The 16,986-nt window shown below is 42.8% G+C and overlaps 1 protein-coding gene across 4 annotated transcripts in view; it reads left to right on the top strand.

Moving 5' to 3' along the window:
* Nucleotides 1–16,986, top strand: part of CSNK1G1 (casein kinase 1 gamma 1) — a 111,085-nt gene that overhangs the window by 4,562 nt on the left and 89,537 nt on the right. For 3 of the 4 annotated variants that reach the window (XR_008238174.1, XM_052807331.1, XM_052807334.1), the window contains exon 2: nucleotides 16,567–16,674. The gene's annotated coding sequence lies outside the window, so the exon portion shown is untranslated. The remainder of the gene's footprint in view (nucleotides 1–16,566; nucleotides 16,675–16,986) is intronic. The other variant, XM_052807333.1, reaches the window with a different exon arrangement.

Genomic DNA, 16,986 nt, shown 5'->3' with positions numbered 1-16,986 from the left:
GTTGCCTGGTTTGTGGTTGCTCAGATGCCTCTGAATTGTTCTGTGAAAGCTGGTGCAAGTGTCTTTCAGGTACCCTCGTGCATCTTTAACCACAAAGCTATGCGAGGGACTTCCCCATCCTCCTCCTGTGTGACTTTGTATGTAAAGTGAGGTTGTTGCTGTCGCCTTATCTTCTGAGTGGTCCTTTACCACCCGAAGCCTTATTTGCTTGGCTTGCCTTGCTGGGGTCAAGCAGGGAGAGTAGAGATGGCCAAGCTCAGCATGTTGCAGGTAAAACACAGTTTTCACTTTTGGGAGATGTTATCTAATGACTATTTAACCCAGTAATAAATCATGCGATCCCCCCCCCGCCCCCCCTTTTTTTTTTTTTTTTAAATAAAACCTTAACAAGCTTTTATTTAGTTTCCTTCTTGGGCATTTAGCCTTGCTGTACCAGTTGGACTGGCTTCTGTTACTTCTACGGCATGGTCAGATCGCACGGTAGGGGCTTACACCAATACTCCAGCCACCATTCAAGGTGAAGGCAGGAATTGCCGCTTGTCTCATCCGCTGCTGGGGAGGAGTCGCTTTATGCTATTTAAGAACTTAGTTTTGATGTTATATATTGACCAGACACTTGTGCAGTTTACACGGAGGCATTTGAAGTCTCTGTTTAATGCTGTGTTTCCTGCTTGTACAGCCCTCTGGTGATAGCATGACAGCTGCTATCGCTGCTTGGGTGGCTGAGACTATATTTTTCTGGTTTAAGCTTGGAATTCTGATTTACAGGGTATTTCTTGCTGACACAGTAAACTTAGATTGCTCAAATGGTGATGTATGCTAAAGAAAGCTTAGATTCTCTAAAGGCTTGCTTAGTCCTTGTATGCTTTGAATGTCCCATTGACTTGTCTGCCCTCCACTGTTTTTTGAATGAACCCGCTACATCCATATTATCACTTTAAAAACAGACATTTGAGTTTTTCCATCTTCTAGGCTTCCAGCATTTGTGAAGAAACATACTTGTGCCTTGGTTTTGTCTTTCCATCTTGTTTTACTTGTACTGTATTGATTTTTCTAGCTTCTGATTTTTACATGGCTAATTCTTGTCCCATCTCTAGGGCTTTTTGAGGAGATGAAGTTCTTATGAATCAGCTTCTTTCCCACAAAAGCTGCATCGTCCTCAGATACATGCTCCTCTGTATCTGCTGGCTTTCTCTGTTCTTCTTCTGGAGTGTCAGAGGAGCCTTCGATCTTGATTGCAAGTGCCAGTGTCTGGGTTTTGGTTAATTTGGTCCTCATTCTTGTACAGGCTTCCAGTTGTCCAAAAAACTTCTCAACTTCTAACGAGTCCAAGCCTGAGCATGGGAGCAATTCTCTGAGATGCTGTCACACAACTCTTGGTCGTTGCCTTCCTATCCTCAGCCTGAATTTTGCCTCCAGAAACTTCCCTCCATCATATGCTAGGTATACCCTTGTGGACCACGGGCAGCGGCTCTTTCCCGACATTATTCAGTAGTGTGTTCTTGCACAAACAAGTAGTCACTGAAGATGCACCCTTGGGAGTCCTGCGAAGTTCCTGGTTTTGATGAAATTATGGCAGTGGTCACCTTGTCCTGCAGAGAGCTGAGACAACCGAAGGCTTCAGTCTACAGTGGCAGAAATGCCAGCGTGGAAAGCACTGTCTGCAGGATGTAAATCACCTTTGAGGTGATTCTCCCCCCTCCACTCCACTGAGACCCCACTTGGAGCACTGTGTCCAGCTCTGGGGTCCCCAGTGCAATAAAGACATGGACCTGGAGTGGGTCTGTGAAAGTGATCTGAAGGCTGGAGCACTTCTTCTATGGAGAGAGGCTGAGAGAGTTGGGTTGTTCAGCCTGGAGAAGAGAAGGCTCTGGGGACCCTGTATTGCAGCCTTTCAGTATAGAAAGGGGCTTATAAGAAAGATGGGGACAGACTTTTTACCAGGGCTTGCAGTGACAGGACAAGGAGCAACAGTTTTAAGCTGAAAGAGGGTAGACTCAGATTGGATATAAGGAAGAAATGTTTTATGGTGAGGGTGGTGAGACACTGGAACAAGTCATCCAGAGAAGTTGTGGATGCCCCATCCCTGGAAGTTTTCAAGGCCAGGTTGGACAGGAAGGTGTCCCTGCCCACGGCAGGGGGGTTGGACTAGGTGATCTTTGAAGGTTCCTCCCAACTCAAACTATTCTGTGATTCTACGGACAGGTAAAATCTCAGACTTGTTGTGCCTACTTCATTACTATATTCCATATTAAATCCCCCCTAGACCTTTCTTTTTTTATAGAGGGAAGAGGTATTTTAACTCCCTGCTAAAATATGTTTGATTTCTGGTTCATCAGACACTACCTACCTTTTAAAAGATAACTTTTTCCTGTAAGTTAGCAAAACTAGCAATGAAACGCAATCAGTGTGAGATTACCACCATTTTATCCTGGCTTTTCATACGTTATTCCTTCCTGTAAGATCTATTTAGAGCAGCTCATCTTCTGGAATGGATAGGTGTCTCTTACCTGTCTGAATCTTCTGTTTTGGTTTGCTCATCTGTGAGCAAATCTCTTCCGGATAATAACTGAAGAGTCGACAGCAATTCTACCCTGAACATTAGCCTGACAGTTTCTGCTTTGTGGAAGACAATTGAATAGCTTGGATTTGCTACTCCTAGCATTTAATGCAGGAATTGGGGATATTCAGTGGTGAGATGGGAAAACTTTTCCTGTCTGCCTCTGCTATCCTTTTTTTTTTTTTCTCTTCTTATGATTATATTATGACATTCCTCTAGGATGGGAAAATTGCGTTGACAAGAAGTGAAGGTGTCTTTGCAGTCTTGAATCTGCCGTCTTTTTTTCTGAAGCTGTCACATTTCTCTAGTCTTCTGAGTTGACCATATTGCACATGGTACATTAGAGGAGGCCATGTCATTTATTAAATATCCTGAGTAGTTGCTGTCCTATATATGTGTTTTAATGCCTATTGATAAAGCTTGGTGAGTTCATGCAGTTCGTGATGATACTAAGAAAACTCTGGAATACCTTCTTTCTATAGAGCTACTCCTTTTTTTCCAACCCACAAGGAATTGCTGTACTTCAGTGCTGAAGCTAGGTTAATTAACTTGTAGGAGAAACCTGCTTGAACTCTGAAGCCAACCAGTCTGAAGTATGTGTTTCTTGAAGCTATTTTTTTATGTTGCAAAATATGATCACTTCCATCTTAGTGATTTGCTATGGAGCTCAGTTCATAATTTAACTCATCTAATGTAGCAGAAAATCTTGGGTGCTTATGAGGTTGAAATCTGGATGTGTTTTTTCTTAAATACTTATCTTTGTTGCACCTGTAATTAGGGTGACATCTTGTTTGTAGAAATAACAAACCAAACTTGGCGTTCCTTTGCTAGCTGCTGCACGTTCATTTCTGAGTTATAAGTCAGAGGATAGATTCAGATGTGGTCATTTTTCTTTGTTCATGTTAATGGAAAGCACGCTACAGGAAGAACGAACTTGAAGGAAATCTGTCTGCATCTGTCTAGTCTTCCTCATAGCAAGGAGGGGCATATGAATTGAGTTATTACTCTTGGATGAAATTCTTTAGGTGGGTTTCTGAAGAGTAACAATTTCAAGCATCTCAGGCTTACTGGCTCTTCAAGCTCTCGTTCCTTGTGACTCAAAATTTTGTGTAGATCTGACTTCTGCTTATTTAGGTCTATTAAAACAAATGAGAGGAAGTCCTCTAAAATACAGCTTATATTCCATTGACAATGCTGGTTCTGGCAAGTGTAATGAAAGAATTCAACTATTCTCAAGTTTGGTACAAGCTGCTTAATTCTAAGTCCTGTAGCAACCCCATTTTGGCTAGTCTGGCTGTCCTTAGGTACCTTGTAACTGTCTTCCTTTGTAAAATGCAAGGCTAGTTTCTACAGCTTGTTTTTATTTCCTAGATCTTAAAAGAACAAGTTTCAATGAACAAATGAAACTTAAGAACCTGTAACATCTTATTTTAATGAAGCAGAGACCACATACTTTGTAGTTGTCTCTTTTCAAGTCCAAGTTAGACTTCAAAGGTCTCACCTTTAGGAGGCTCATTAAGACTCATTCTTGCTGTCGGTTTTTGGCAGGGCTACAGTAGCAGGTAACAGTGCTCTGGTTTGCACTGGGAGGGAGAGATTGAGGCAACACATGCTTTAAGTAACTTCTTAGATGGAAATAAACGTTTCCAAAATACGTGCTATGTGTGCATCCACCAGGTAGTGAGGTTCTTCCCCATACTGAAAAATGCTTGCTCTGTGGTTGCAGTCCCATTTTGCTAGCCACAGACTACCTCAGCTGGCTTAGCATCAGTGCCAGGTTAGATGGTTTGGAGGCCCTTGGGTTCTCTGAATGATCATCCTGCAACTGAGATCAGGCCTGCAGCCACTTTGGCATCTGATACTGCTTCCCAGCTGTCCTCTGTTTGGAAAGGTTTTGACAGGTTTCTAATTCTGAAAAAGCTCTGTGCAGTGTTGGCAGTGCTAAGGCTTCAGTTTTACTGGTGATAGATGCAACACCAGTGATGGTAAATCATAGTTAGGCTGTGCTCTGCTTCTGTGGGAAGAATATCTCTGCTGAAATTTGTTATTCAGTGGTTAAGATCCAAAACTGGTATTAGGCTCCAAACCAATACACAGTCCTTCGTTTTTGTCTAGATTTACTGGATATAGCGGTGGTAATCAGTCTTTTTTATCATTCGTAAATGTTGGTGGTAGTTGTGCATGCCAGAGTGCTTTCACTTGTCAAGATCTACGATTGGGAGCATGATGTTTTGGAACCACTTGTTCTGTTCTTTCTGGTCCTCACGGAAAACTGAGTGCTTCGACATTAAGGAGACAACGTGATCAAAGACAGGGGTTTGGGTGTGACTTGCTGGCTGCGGTGGCGATAGCTCAGGGGTTTTGGTTTGCAGCATATAGGCTGGGGGACTTGAGGGTCTCGCATCCTCCTGGCTGGAGGTGCTGCAGGGACGGGTTCGGATGTAAGAGCAGCTATGTGCAGGGTGACCATCGGGTGTTGAGGCAGCCTTCTGTGTTACCATCTGTTTGCAGAGACTTGAGGGGATGGAGTGTGACTTACGGGTGTCTAGTTGGACCATATATTCTCAACATCTAGTGCAAGAAACCTTGTGCTCATTTGGACTTGGCGCAGTCATCTTAGTAATCCTGGTTTTGTTTGTGCGATTGAGTTTCTTGCACCAAAATAGGTTCTTCAGGGTCTCTGAAGGCCTGCAGGGCTGAGGCAGATAGTATAGATACTCCCCAGCGGTGTCTTGAAACCAAATTCTTTAACTTTTTTTTATGGGTAGATTCTGTTGAACGCTTGCAGCAATCCTGGATGTCAAACCTCAGTTGAGTGCTGTGGTCCTTCTGTGGGCTCGTGGCTGATACTGATCCTAAGACCCAACACAGCTGAAGAATCTGAGTCATCACTGTCTTTTTGGCTTGGAAAATTATTAAATGTTTGACAAAGCTGTTCACTGTGACACCTTTTGGTAAACTGGGGCTTGTCTTCACAAACTGTTCAGTCACTCTGCTAACATTTACAAAAGCTTGGAATAATCCCTGTGTTCTCGTTGATCCGCTCTTCTGTAGCGTGTTATAACTGTAGCGTGAGGCATGTTAGAGTAGGAAATATGCTTGCTAAGGAGGTGTTCTAAAATACATTTGTGCTGAAACCCCATCTGTTAAACTTCTTGAGCGCCTCTCTTACCAACTCTGACGTTGAACGTAGTAATAGTTTACACCACTCAAGCAAACCAGCCTTAAAACAGTATTGCAGTGTCCTGATGCTAGTTTTGTATGGTACTCAAATATGTCTCTTCTTTGATGAATTGAGATCGGGCTCCCCATTAATAGCTTAGAGATCGTTTGCAATTAAATGGAGTCAAGTCTTCCAAGGGATTTACCCTTGGACCAGTGCTCAACACCAGTCTCTGAGCTCCCCATAACTAACAGACTTGCCTGAGGCACAGGTGGCTAAATTTAGTCTTCTAGCAAGCTTGGTATGACCTTGTGTTACAAGGACTTTTTCTACTTGTATCTATATCAAAATGTAACGGCTGCTTTTCTGTGGTGGATGGAGCTTTGAGGCGTGGTGACGCTGAAAAGCTTTTTGTGTTGGATCATCGGCTGACACTTCCAATGCCACTGTTGGCGGTGATTAACTCTGTATTTGAATGCAGTTCAAAAGGTCTACAAGTGATCTACTGGTACAAAGCGATCCTCACTGGTGGGTATTAAGGCTTCAAAGACGACAGATGCGACTTGGTGCATAGAGCAGATTACTTGGTAATGAACATTTTCTAATTGACAGCTACGCTGAAGATTAGGGATTGAAAGCGGAAGCTGAATCAAAGTGGCTTCATACAGATGCAATTTCCTAACTCTGTGAATGGTAATGTTTGCCTTTGAGGTAACATTAAGTTTATCTGTGCAAAATAGCGCTTTACTCCAGCTTCTGGGAGAAGTTTTTAGTGTCTGTGAGACGGTGCGCAGAGGTGGACGGTTCTGGCATCTGCTTTATTGCGTGGGTTTGCCTCCTCCGTGTTCAACTTTTGCAGCTTTTCGTTAAGGCTGCTTCTAATTAAATACATAATTCATCCTACGAGCGTAATGAAGATGCCTTCAATGTGTAATCAGGCTTCTGGAGCTCTTCTGCCATCCTTGAAAAACACCAAACTTCTCTGAAGCTGGTAGCACACTGCCAGCTGAATGGGAAAAGTTGTTGCTGGGAAGTTGAACAGGATTTTCAAGTGTCTGCTGTGCTTGCTTATGTTTAGGAGTGCAGTGAGTGGTGTGGTTTTTTTGGCTTGTGAAAGAAACTCTTTTGCAGGTGAGTGGGCCCTTATTGTTTGGCATGGGCATGGCTTGGGACTGTCGGGATTTATCTCCCTGGCATTGACTTGGTTATTGTTGGCACGCTGGTCTCTTGCTTGCTACAGGTAGTACACATTGTTTTATTTTTTTGGAGGGCTGAAATATTAATCTGATTAAGGACTAGGATTGTTGAGTAATACGCTTAGTGAATTTCAATAGGTGAGTGTGTGACTACATCTGTTGCATTGTGCATTTTTGGTCATCGCATTTTTGGCAGAGTTGGAAAACATACAGAGAATGGCAGTTGAGTTGAAGGCAAAGGAAGCAGCTGCCTGTCTTGGGGAGTCTAAAATGTCTGAGACTCTTAGGATTGGAAGGATTTCTTTAAAGAGTGGGCGACAAACTTCTGGATCTTCTTGTCCTAGGAGTTTGTGGAAGCTGATGGTTTAGATGCATTCAAAAAGTGGTTAAACAAACCCAGGGTCAGCAGGTCCATAAAACGAATGATGGTATAGGACTGGGCAGTTGTGTCCATACTACCATCTGTAATCCAGTGGTTGCAGATGCTGGAGCAGACTAGAGAAGCTTACTGCTCCCTGTAGCATCTGCTATCACTGTGGACAGAATAGCAGGAGAACACTTCTCGTTTCAATTATTCCAACTTTATGAACCCTCTGCCTTTCCAGAGTATTGGGGCAGCGTAGGGAGGCAATATTTCTGGAGGGCTCTGGAAGATCGCTTACAGATACTTACAGGAGGGAAAATCTCAAGCTGTTTCTCAGCATACTGTACATACCTACAGGTGTCCCATGCTGTACATATTCAAAGGAGATTTGCCGTACAACATGCTGCAGCTTATGTGTAAAAGCATTTCAAGGTGAGATAGATAGAAACTGAAACCAGGCAAATAAAAAAATTAGAAATAAGGGATGAAGAAGGTAGTTGAACATGAAGTTCCTGGTCTCTTTAAAAGGGGAAAATTCTTGAAATTCCACCTTTTTGTGCAGAAAGTGGGAGGAGGTGATCATAATGCTTCTCTTCAGCTTTTCTAGTGTGGGATCATGACCAGCAGGCAGCTGGGTGTTCCTTGCAGGCGGTGATCGGCTGATAGCCCAGAACAGGGCAGGGACAACAACAAGTGAAGCATGCACATATTAATGTCCTACTCTGTGTCGTACTAATTATGTGAAGTATATATAGCAATGATTGCAACGCTTCCCCTGTACTGTTTTGCTTGTGTTCATGTCACGGCTGACCAACTGTGGATTGATTTTTTTTTTTATTTTTTTTTTTTAGTTTCTTAGCTTGCTGATCCGTGCCTGCTAAATATCTAGTTTTAATCAGAAATTGGACTATTAAATGGGTAGTCTTTTTAGCACAGTTGAGGAGCTGTTTGTGTAGTTTTGCACCTAGACATGAAACTTGGTGTTTCGATACCTCGCCTGGTATTGAAACGTCCTGTTGTGGAGTGTTAAAAGCTTGTAAGGCTGTGGTGGCAACTGCTGTGCCCAAAAGGGGAGGCTTTGGTCCTGCCTTTCCCATATACTGCTGCTGGTGCTCGTCAAACCTGTTCCTGAACTGCCCTAACTCTCTAACCTGGCACAAAGCTCTCCAGGTATTGTTGGGTTGGTTTTCTCCTGTTGCTGTAATGAGGTAGACTTGTTCACAAATGGGTCTGATAAGCACAGGCAGGAAGTCCTGCGGAGGTTGCTGCAGCTCTTTGGTTGCTCCACCTTATGGAGAACACGCTTGGGCTTTCCTTCAAAGATACTGTTTCATCCTGGCGCAAGTTTTAGACTGCAAACATCTTCCCAACTTTTGGGGCATGTGTGGATTGTTGGTCTCCCCTAAATGGGGTTCACACATGGAAGAGGAGAACCAGGAGGGATAACCATAAGCTGCAAAGAAGCTGAAGTCTGCAAACTCTTGAGGAGCAGCAGAGGCCTTGATGAATGAAGACTAGTGGGCTTTTCTTGGGAGGTGTCACCTTCCTCTCTTCAGAGGGCCAGTGGTATCACCTGAGTACGTGGCAAGCTTTCTGAATCTGTCAGGTAGGGAAAAAGGACCTCAAAGTCTGTATTTGGGTTACTGGCTTGTGCTTAGGCTTGAGGAGGAGTATCAGCTGAGCAGGCTATTCTAAAGAGCATTAAATTAAGAGTCTGTTAATGATTTAGTAAACCAACATAGTAGGTGGGGGAATGTCAAGCAAATCATCTTTGCAAAGGCTGGGAGACGTGAGTGCTCTAACAGGCCTTGGTTACCCTTTTCTTCAAAAGCATATGAAGAACCGAAGAAGTTCATATTCAGATGTGAATCAAGGGGGTCTTGCAAGAAAACTCCTTGGACTAGATGGGATTTTTTTTTTAAAGTATTATTGCATGGTGATCCAGGTTGGGATTGACACCTGGGATTGTGAACTTGACCATGTCTAAGAGGAGAAATGCCATTTGGGATGACTCCTTTTAGACTTGACTTAAGAGAGGTTTACGTTTACCTCTTGTCCCAGAGGAACTGGGAGGGGAAACGTTGCTTGTGCAGACACTAGAAGAATATCAACTGTGTGACTCATGTAACCCATAAAAAGATCCTTGGAAAAGAAGAATAAAAAAAAAAATCCAAAAAATGAGCAAAATGCACTGTGATGACAGTAATACGCAGCGTGTGATCCAGGTATTGTGTGTTTCGGAGGAAGATGTAAGGTGAGCAAGTGCTGTGTAGAGGCACTTAAGACAGATTGTGATCAGAGTGTTCCTTAAAGCCTCTTTTAGTAAGATAGTGAGAGTTCAAAATCCCACTTTAAAATATTTATCATAACTCAATGTTTAATCAAGGTGGATGCTCTGTTTCAGTCCTCCTCTCTGAACTCATGGCACCGAGACTGTTACTCGGCACTGTTGTGTTGGTACCCTCTGCTCTCGTTTCAGGGGAAGCCAAAAGGGAAGCTCTCTTTCTCTGCAGTAAAAAAGAGTAAAAAGCAGATGTTTCATGTTAAGATGTGTGCTTGTTTTTCCCAGAGCCACGTGCTGTCTTTCTTGCAGGCTACTGTTCCTTGCACAGTATCTGCAGCTGTTGGCAGGGGGTGGGAAAGGTTAAATCATCTGGAAGTGAAAAATAAAATACTCCTTGGGTGGGGTTTCCCAATTTGAGTTTCAAGCTTTGGAGGCTATATCAAATAGGTCAGGGTTTCAGGAGTGGAGGCTAGCATCGAAAGGATAAAATATAGTTATATTTGTGAGCATCCTTGGTGGGGCCATAACATCTCTGTGCACTCAGGCTGAGATGTCATTGAACCACATAATATTGAATGATTGTTTGCTGCTGGAAATATGTAGTTTAGGTCCATGTTGGGAATATCTCAGGTATAAGCACTGAAAACTTGATATAATGAAATTTATTTTAGAGTAAGTAGGACTGTGTTCTGGATGAGTCAAAAGATTTCAAGAATTTAATTTCATGATATTCACGTGTTGCAAATAGACTCTATCTGAACTTGCCCGCATGTTTTCTCTAAATTTTGTAGTCTCCTTGTCTTATTTGAGGCACCATTCTGTTCCCTTTCATCACAAAGGTCATTGGCATCAGTTTTGAAGTCTTCGATATTTTGCTGTTAACAAAATGTAGGCTTCCTGTTATGCATTAGAAGTACGTGTGGGTTTCAGCGGCTTGCTGGGAATATCAAACCTTCACACGCGCCGAGATCGCAGGTTAGGCATGCCGCTAGATAACTCAAAAAGTTTTGTTTGCTGTTTTCCTTTTGTAAAGGCAAAACTGAGATCTAGACCTGCTTGCGGCATTCTCTTGCTACATTTGAAATGTATGGGTTACTCATGAGTTAAGGGAATTGAGAGAGAGAGATGTCAAATGGTTTTTGCAAGCAGCAGTGTTTTGGTTTTTTTTTAACCTAGGTGTCAGATGATAAATACTGTTCTGAGCAGTGCCCAAGTACAGTGTCAGGATGAAAGCTGACTTTCTTTTTCTCCAGTTGAGCAGAATGAATGTAGATGTCAGCTTTGGGGTGTATTCAGGGAGTAATTTGCAAATTACTGAGTCCAACCAGGAGCTTTGCTTCAAGTGCAGTTATTAAGGCATTTAGCTTTCTGTCCAGCTCTTTTCCAGGTGTTGAATGTATTTGCTTTTGGTGAAAAGACAGCAAAATCTACCAATAAGGTATTACTTTTACCCATTTGACACTGCTATTTCCCTTGTTTTGAGGGCAGACAGCCTTAATGTGTAGTTTGTGTCCTTTCTGCTTCACTGCTGCTCTGCTGTCCACTAAACCTAGGTTTTAGTATCTACTGATAATTGGCAAATAATACTGCCTATTTATTCACAGCTAGTTGGCGCATAATGCTGCTTATTTAGTCTATGCTATCAAAGTTAGTCTCTTATTCTTTCCCTTCTGACAAGAAGTGGTTATTTATATCTAGCTAACATTAAAAGCTCAGCAGTGGTTTAGGTGAGGTCAACAAAATCATCAGTGGTGGTTGTGGGAGGACAGTCCACTTCTGCCCTGAGATTTGGGGAGGATCAGGTGGAGGTAACAGGAGGTAGTTCAGAAGAAGCAGGAGGATGTTGTTTTTCAGGCAGCAAATAGTAGACTTGTTGAACTAGCCAAGGGCTATTGTGGCTACAAAAAGTTTGGGTGAGTTCAGAGAGGAACTGGACATGCTCATGAAGAGGCTGCACTGAATGTTCCTGAACTCCCAGAAACCCAAACTGACTTGGGAAGGCCCAGAAATAAAAACGACTGGAGGTGGAAAAGTGCCTGGAGAAGTTATATATGCTTACCCTCTTCTTTCCCTTTCCAAGACATCTGCTTATGGCTGCTGTTTCAAGCTGGAGGTTAAGCTAGATGGACCTTATCCTTCGGTTCACCTCTTTGGCTCTTGGAGGACATGGCTTTAGGTGTTTTGCTGCTGTGCTCTGAGCTGTATCTATTAATGGTTTCTGTAACTGTTAAGACAACCAGAGCAATATATGGATGGAGGTACAGGTGATACGTTCTAGCTGCTCTTGTCTGATTGAACTTAAAAACGGGGACTCACTCCTTCCTCTTACTTTCATGCAACATGCGGCTTAAGTTTGTTGGACTTCCTGATTGTCATACTGATATCTTTATTACTCCTAAAGAGCTGTTCCTTATGCATTGGCAGAATAGGAGAGGGATGTTTCATGCTACAAACTCATCTATTTGATGGTTTAACCATTAATCAGATTTCTCTTTGAGAGGTTGCTAGTTTGAGGTGAGGCTTTAATAAAGATGCTCTTGCTAGTTTTCCCCTGGCCACTGAAGGTACTACCTGTGAAGTCTCTAAAAATGTTAGTACCTCTAGACGTTTTGAAACAGTCTTAATATTGTGGGGGTTTGTTCTTGCTGTTTTCAGTGTTCCAAGTTTTATTTTAATAGCTCTGGCTAAATGTCTGTATGAGAGGAGAATAAAATGCTGAGCTGTGAAATGAAACTGATGAACATGGTACTTACCCTGAGATTGTTTGCATGCTTCTGTCATTCAGAAAAATGATGCCCCCTAAGAGGGAATGCAAGGCTTTTTCTACACAAGGCTTTTGGATGCTTATCTGTTTGACTTGGAACAGAAATATGTTTAAAGTTTTATGCTGAAACTGTCTGGCAGTGTTGAGGTCTCCTGAATAGTCTTTCCTGTGCACCAGAAATGGTCTACAGAGACCTTATTTTTTCCATATGGACACGAAACACTTTGGTTGAAAAACTACTCACTTGAATGTACGTTGATCCAGGACTGATGGGTTGCTTTTCAAGTAAGGCAGTTGTTTCTGGAGAACTACACATTCTGTGCATTGCTAAGGAGAGTTCTTGTTGTTCGAGCTTGATGTGAGTGCTGGAGCATCGTGTTTGCTCTTGAGGTTTTGTTCCATCATCTAATGCTGTTGGGAGCTGTCTTAACCATTTTTACTGTGCTAGACAGCATGAAGAGTTTGCAGTAGGGCAGTGTCCATTAGGCTGGAATTTTAATATTGTTCCTGTGCTCTAATTTGGTAAGACTATAAATGCCTTGAGCCTAAAGATGACAAGCTTTTTTTAAGTATTACCCAGAGCTTTGTGCTGCTAACTGGTAATAAAATAATAATGAGCTGAAGTACAAAAGATCCAAAAACTGTCTGTGTACCAGCTTCCCGAGAGAACCAATAAGGAATGGGTTTGTAGAGTCATCTTCCCTGTTGAGGCAGAAGCGATGTCCTCCTCTGGGAGCTGAAAGGTGTCTGTGGTATACCTTGAACTTTCAAGCACTGTGCCTTGGAAATCGCATCTCTCAGTTCAGGCTGGCACAGATTTCCCTGGCCCCTGGAGGAGATGAAAGACCTGGTTGTGTACTCTAAGGTAGCAGATATCACCTTTTCACAAGCTGCCTTCAGGGTTGTTAGTTTTTACTCTGAAACTGAAACAAGCTTCTCATCTGCTCCTTGCTTTGAAAAGTAATGGGGAAAAACATCTAGCAAGGCTTAAATTTTCTGGTGTAGCCTTGTTCTGTCTCACTGACAGCTGGAAGAGGTTCTGGGGGTCTGTGGGGCTTCTCCAGCCAATGCGATGGTGTTTATTTGAATATCGTGGCCTTTGAGGGCTGAACAGAAATGCTGCTTGTTGACAGCATGCTGAGAAAAGGTGGCTTTGCTGCAGTTATATCGAGCAATGCAGAGGAGCATGTCCTGAATACAGGTGTGTGGGACCCATGCCCAGCTCTGCACCCCCAAATGCTTTGTGTCCTTCTGGTTTTGGCACTCTGTAAAATAAATAACTCTTCCTGAAGCAAGTTGCCCGGCAGGAAGCAGAGCATCCTCATTGAAGGATTCTGCGTTACTTCTGTGTGGTTGTACGAAGCCAAGATCTATCGAGTTCAAGCTGAGATGTGTGTTTCCAAGCCTAAGGCCTAGCTATTGCCATCAAGGAGATGTCACAGGAAATGGGCTCGGTGTCTGGAGGTGCTAATTAAACACAAAAGAAGTTTAATTACCTGTCAAAAGCTAGAAAGGGTCCCTCTTGCTGTTTGTGGTTTCGGATTGCCTCTTTCATTGTCATTCTTTCTGTAGCAGCTCTTTCAGTTGCCTTAGTCTTTCTTTCACAAAGGGACATGGTCCCCTGGGTTCTGCATAATGTTAGGCTTTGGACGCGAGGCTTTCTGGAAAAGCAAAGACTGGAGGTCGTTACCGTGATAAACTAGTGCTCCAACTGGGTTGTCCACATATTCTTGCTTGTTAACCATTGCTTTTTGTTGCTGCCAGAGGTGGCTTTCTGTTTCATGCCATGCTTGCAGGTAAACGAGGTTCCTAGCTTCTCAGCCTTTTTAACATGTGCTGCAGTCATGAGCTGAATCCTTTAGTTACTTTGGGCTCCTCTGTGCTTTGCTTGAGCCATCTTGCTACGGGACAGGATTTCTGGGTGAGCCCAGCACCATTGGTGTATGGCCAGGGAAAGGATGGAAGCTGAGCTCTGCCTTTTGAACCTCTGGTGCGCACAAGATGCTGGAGTCCTGTCTGTGTCAACATGGGAGGAGTCGTGTTTGCTGTGCTGCAGGCTGAAAGATCTGATAGTCGATGTCTTGCATGAGGTGGGGATGGGTTTTTGTCATTTGGTCTTGCTAGTAGGAAGTGGCAGAGGTTGACCAGAGTGGGGGATTTTCTTGTGTTACGCTTTGACTCCTCCATAATATGTCTGTTGCCTTGTTCTTCGAGCAGAACATGAACAGTATCTAACCGGTTCGAGCCTGAACCTTAGGATAGCATGAGATGATTTATTTACTTTTATTCCTATAGTAAATCATTGTACCATAAAGCGGGTTATAAATAGTCTTCCGCGTAGCTTCCTTGTTTGGAGATGCCACCTCTTACTGGAGGTTGGTATTTATGTAAAGAAACTGAGGCAGTTTCTGGCCAATGAACCCCATTTGGAATTTTTATGCACAACTTTTGTTTTTCCTTCTAAGTTTAACTGGGGTGTGTTTGAAGCGGCAAAAGAGCAACCTTCACCGGGTTAAAGGGTGTTCAGCATTTAAATATGCAGACTGTCATGTTAATGGGATACTCCTATTCTTTGCCCAAGAGTGCTTTTAGGGTTGCAATGTCAAGCAACTAAATAAAGCTGCAATCCCTCTTTCCCTGTGAATATAGGTGCCTGTGTTTTCCTTTTCCTGTAGGGCTTAGTTTAGTACAAGTTCGGCTGGTTCTTCCTTGCTGCAACCTTTGACTCTGTCAAGTAACTTGAAATAACTTTAGCGTCAAGTAGAACAAAAGCTTGCCTTAAATGCTTTGCAATCAACTTAATATTGGGGGATATATTCAACTACCTAATGCCTTTTCATTTTAGAGGAATGGGTGTCACTCACCGCTTGTTCACTGAAGCTGTGGAGTGGTGGTGTGCGTTCCTCACCCCGGTGGTTGGCTTCATTCAGGAGTCGGTGCTACATAATTGTAAATGAGGATTAATTAATGACAGCTGTTGTGAGCTCGTGGAGACTTTTGAAGTCTTGTACAATGCCATTGAGCAATCCTCCTAGCTTCTTGAGGACAGAAATCATGAACAATATTGGAAGAGCACATATGTGACTTGGACTGGACTGACAACAAGCTTATGAAAGTACAGGGCAGAGGTGGACCAAATTCCTGTGCGCTTCAGTCAAAGTGGCGTCTCTTGGTAGGGTGGTGATGGCAACTTCGGTCTATCTTGCACTTGATGTTGGAGAAAGGAAAAATGCTTTCAGGTACAGGGTTTCTTTCTGCTGTGGTCAGGGTAGGGAGTGACCATTTTTCCCCCCCTGTGTGCTCAAAGAACAAGCAGTTTCAGAGGTTAGTATGGACCCTTAAACTTCTACCCTTGCTGTAATAGTTGGGAAAATAAGGATCAAAGTGAATGCCCATTAGGCACTGGGGAGCTTGGTTGCTTATAGGCAGTGTCAGAGCATCATGAATAAGGGAGTCCTAATGTAGTATTTCAGTGTGTCAGAAGAACCTGTCTTCTGGAAGAGCTTCTCAGAACTGAAAGTTGCTTTTAAAGTTTTAATTTTTGTTAGAATAATCCATGTGTTTTCTTCCAAAGGAAGTTAAATGCCCAAGTTTTGCATGCAGAACAGAACAGCATGTCTCTGGTCACCCTGGGCAGAGTTTTCGAGAAATAGTTTTGTTTTGGTTCAACCTTCACATCCCTGTTACAGCACACTGCCCCTCGGAAACTGGTGTTTGGGTCCTGTTCTGCCCTATGGGCTACGTGCTCTGGAGGGTGTTATTTAAGGGGAAAAAGGCACAAACGAAAAAAGCCCTTGTACTTCCTTCTGACCAGAGTGCTTGGAGCACTGCGGGAGATGGAGCCAGCCCAGGGGTGCTGTCATGGGAGTTCAGGTTTGGGAACCTGTTTCTCAAGGTGGGGAAACACAATGTACCAAAAAGAAAAACCAGAATTATGGAAGAGCCAGAAACATCTATATTTAAAAAAAATGCTATCATCTTCTGAACTAAAATTCAAGTTATTGCGCGGAAAGCTATTAGTTTGCCCTGACATGGGATAAGGAGAAATACTAGATTTTCCTGTAAGAAGTGGTGTTTGGCTCCGTTTCATCCACAGTATACTTGGAAGCTGGTATATTAAACTGAAAACTACAAACAATGCTTTTTTTTTTTTTTTAGCACTATAAAGCAAGATTGGAAGTTGCTTGTATGAACTGTTACATTAAGACTTTCTAAAAATGTCCTTTCTTTTCCAGATTCACTACAGATATGAGTGGCTGGCTGCTTTGCTGCTCCTGTGCCCCAGTACTTGCTACCCTGTGATTTCAGATAACAAACATAAGAAGTGAGTTACAAGACGTGTGGTGAGTATCATGTGGCTTTGATATTCTGGAGTGTCTTAGCATGCAACTCAAATATTCCTGCCTAAAAAAACTCAGAACAACCAAGTAAAAGGGAATACACTATAAGATCCAGTAACTTGTAACCAGGGTATGTGAAATATCTGTCAAGCCCATGGAAGGATTCTTAGAGACCCAAATGCAAGTTGTTCAATTCTTATTCCTTATTTCCATTTTAATATTTTTCCTCTCAATTTTGTCAGCATTTTTCGCCTGAAGTAACTTCTCTGGGAACTTGCATCCCTGATCTACTCTTCCTGCCTTTATTTTTAGAAA

This window comes from Harpia harpyja, chromosome 14 (genome assembly GCF_026419915.1).
Source record: "Harpia harpyja isolate bHarHar1 chromosome 14, bHarHar1 primary haplotype, whole genome shotgun sequence".
Lineage (NCBI taxonomy): Eukaryota > Metazoa > Chordata > Aves > Accipitriformes > Accipitridae > Harpia > Harpia harpyja.
The sequence above is the reverse complement of the archived record's forward strand: the minus strand, read 5'-3'. Positions and strand labels throughout refer to the sequence as shown.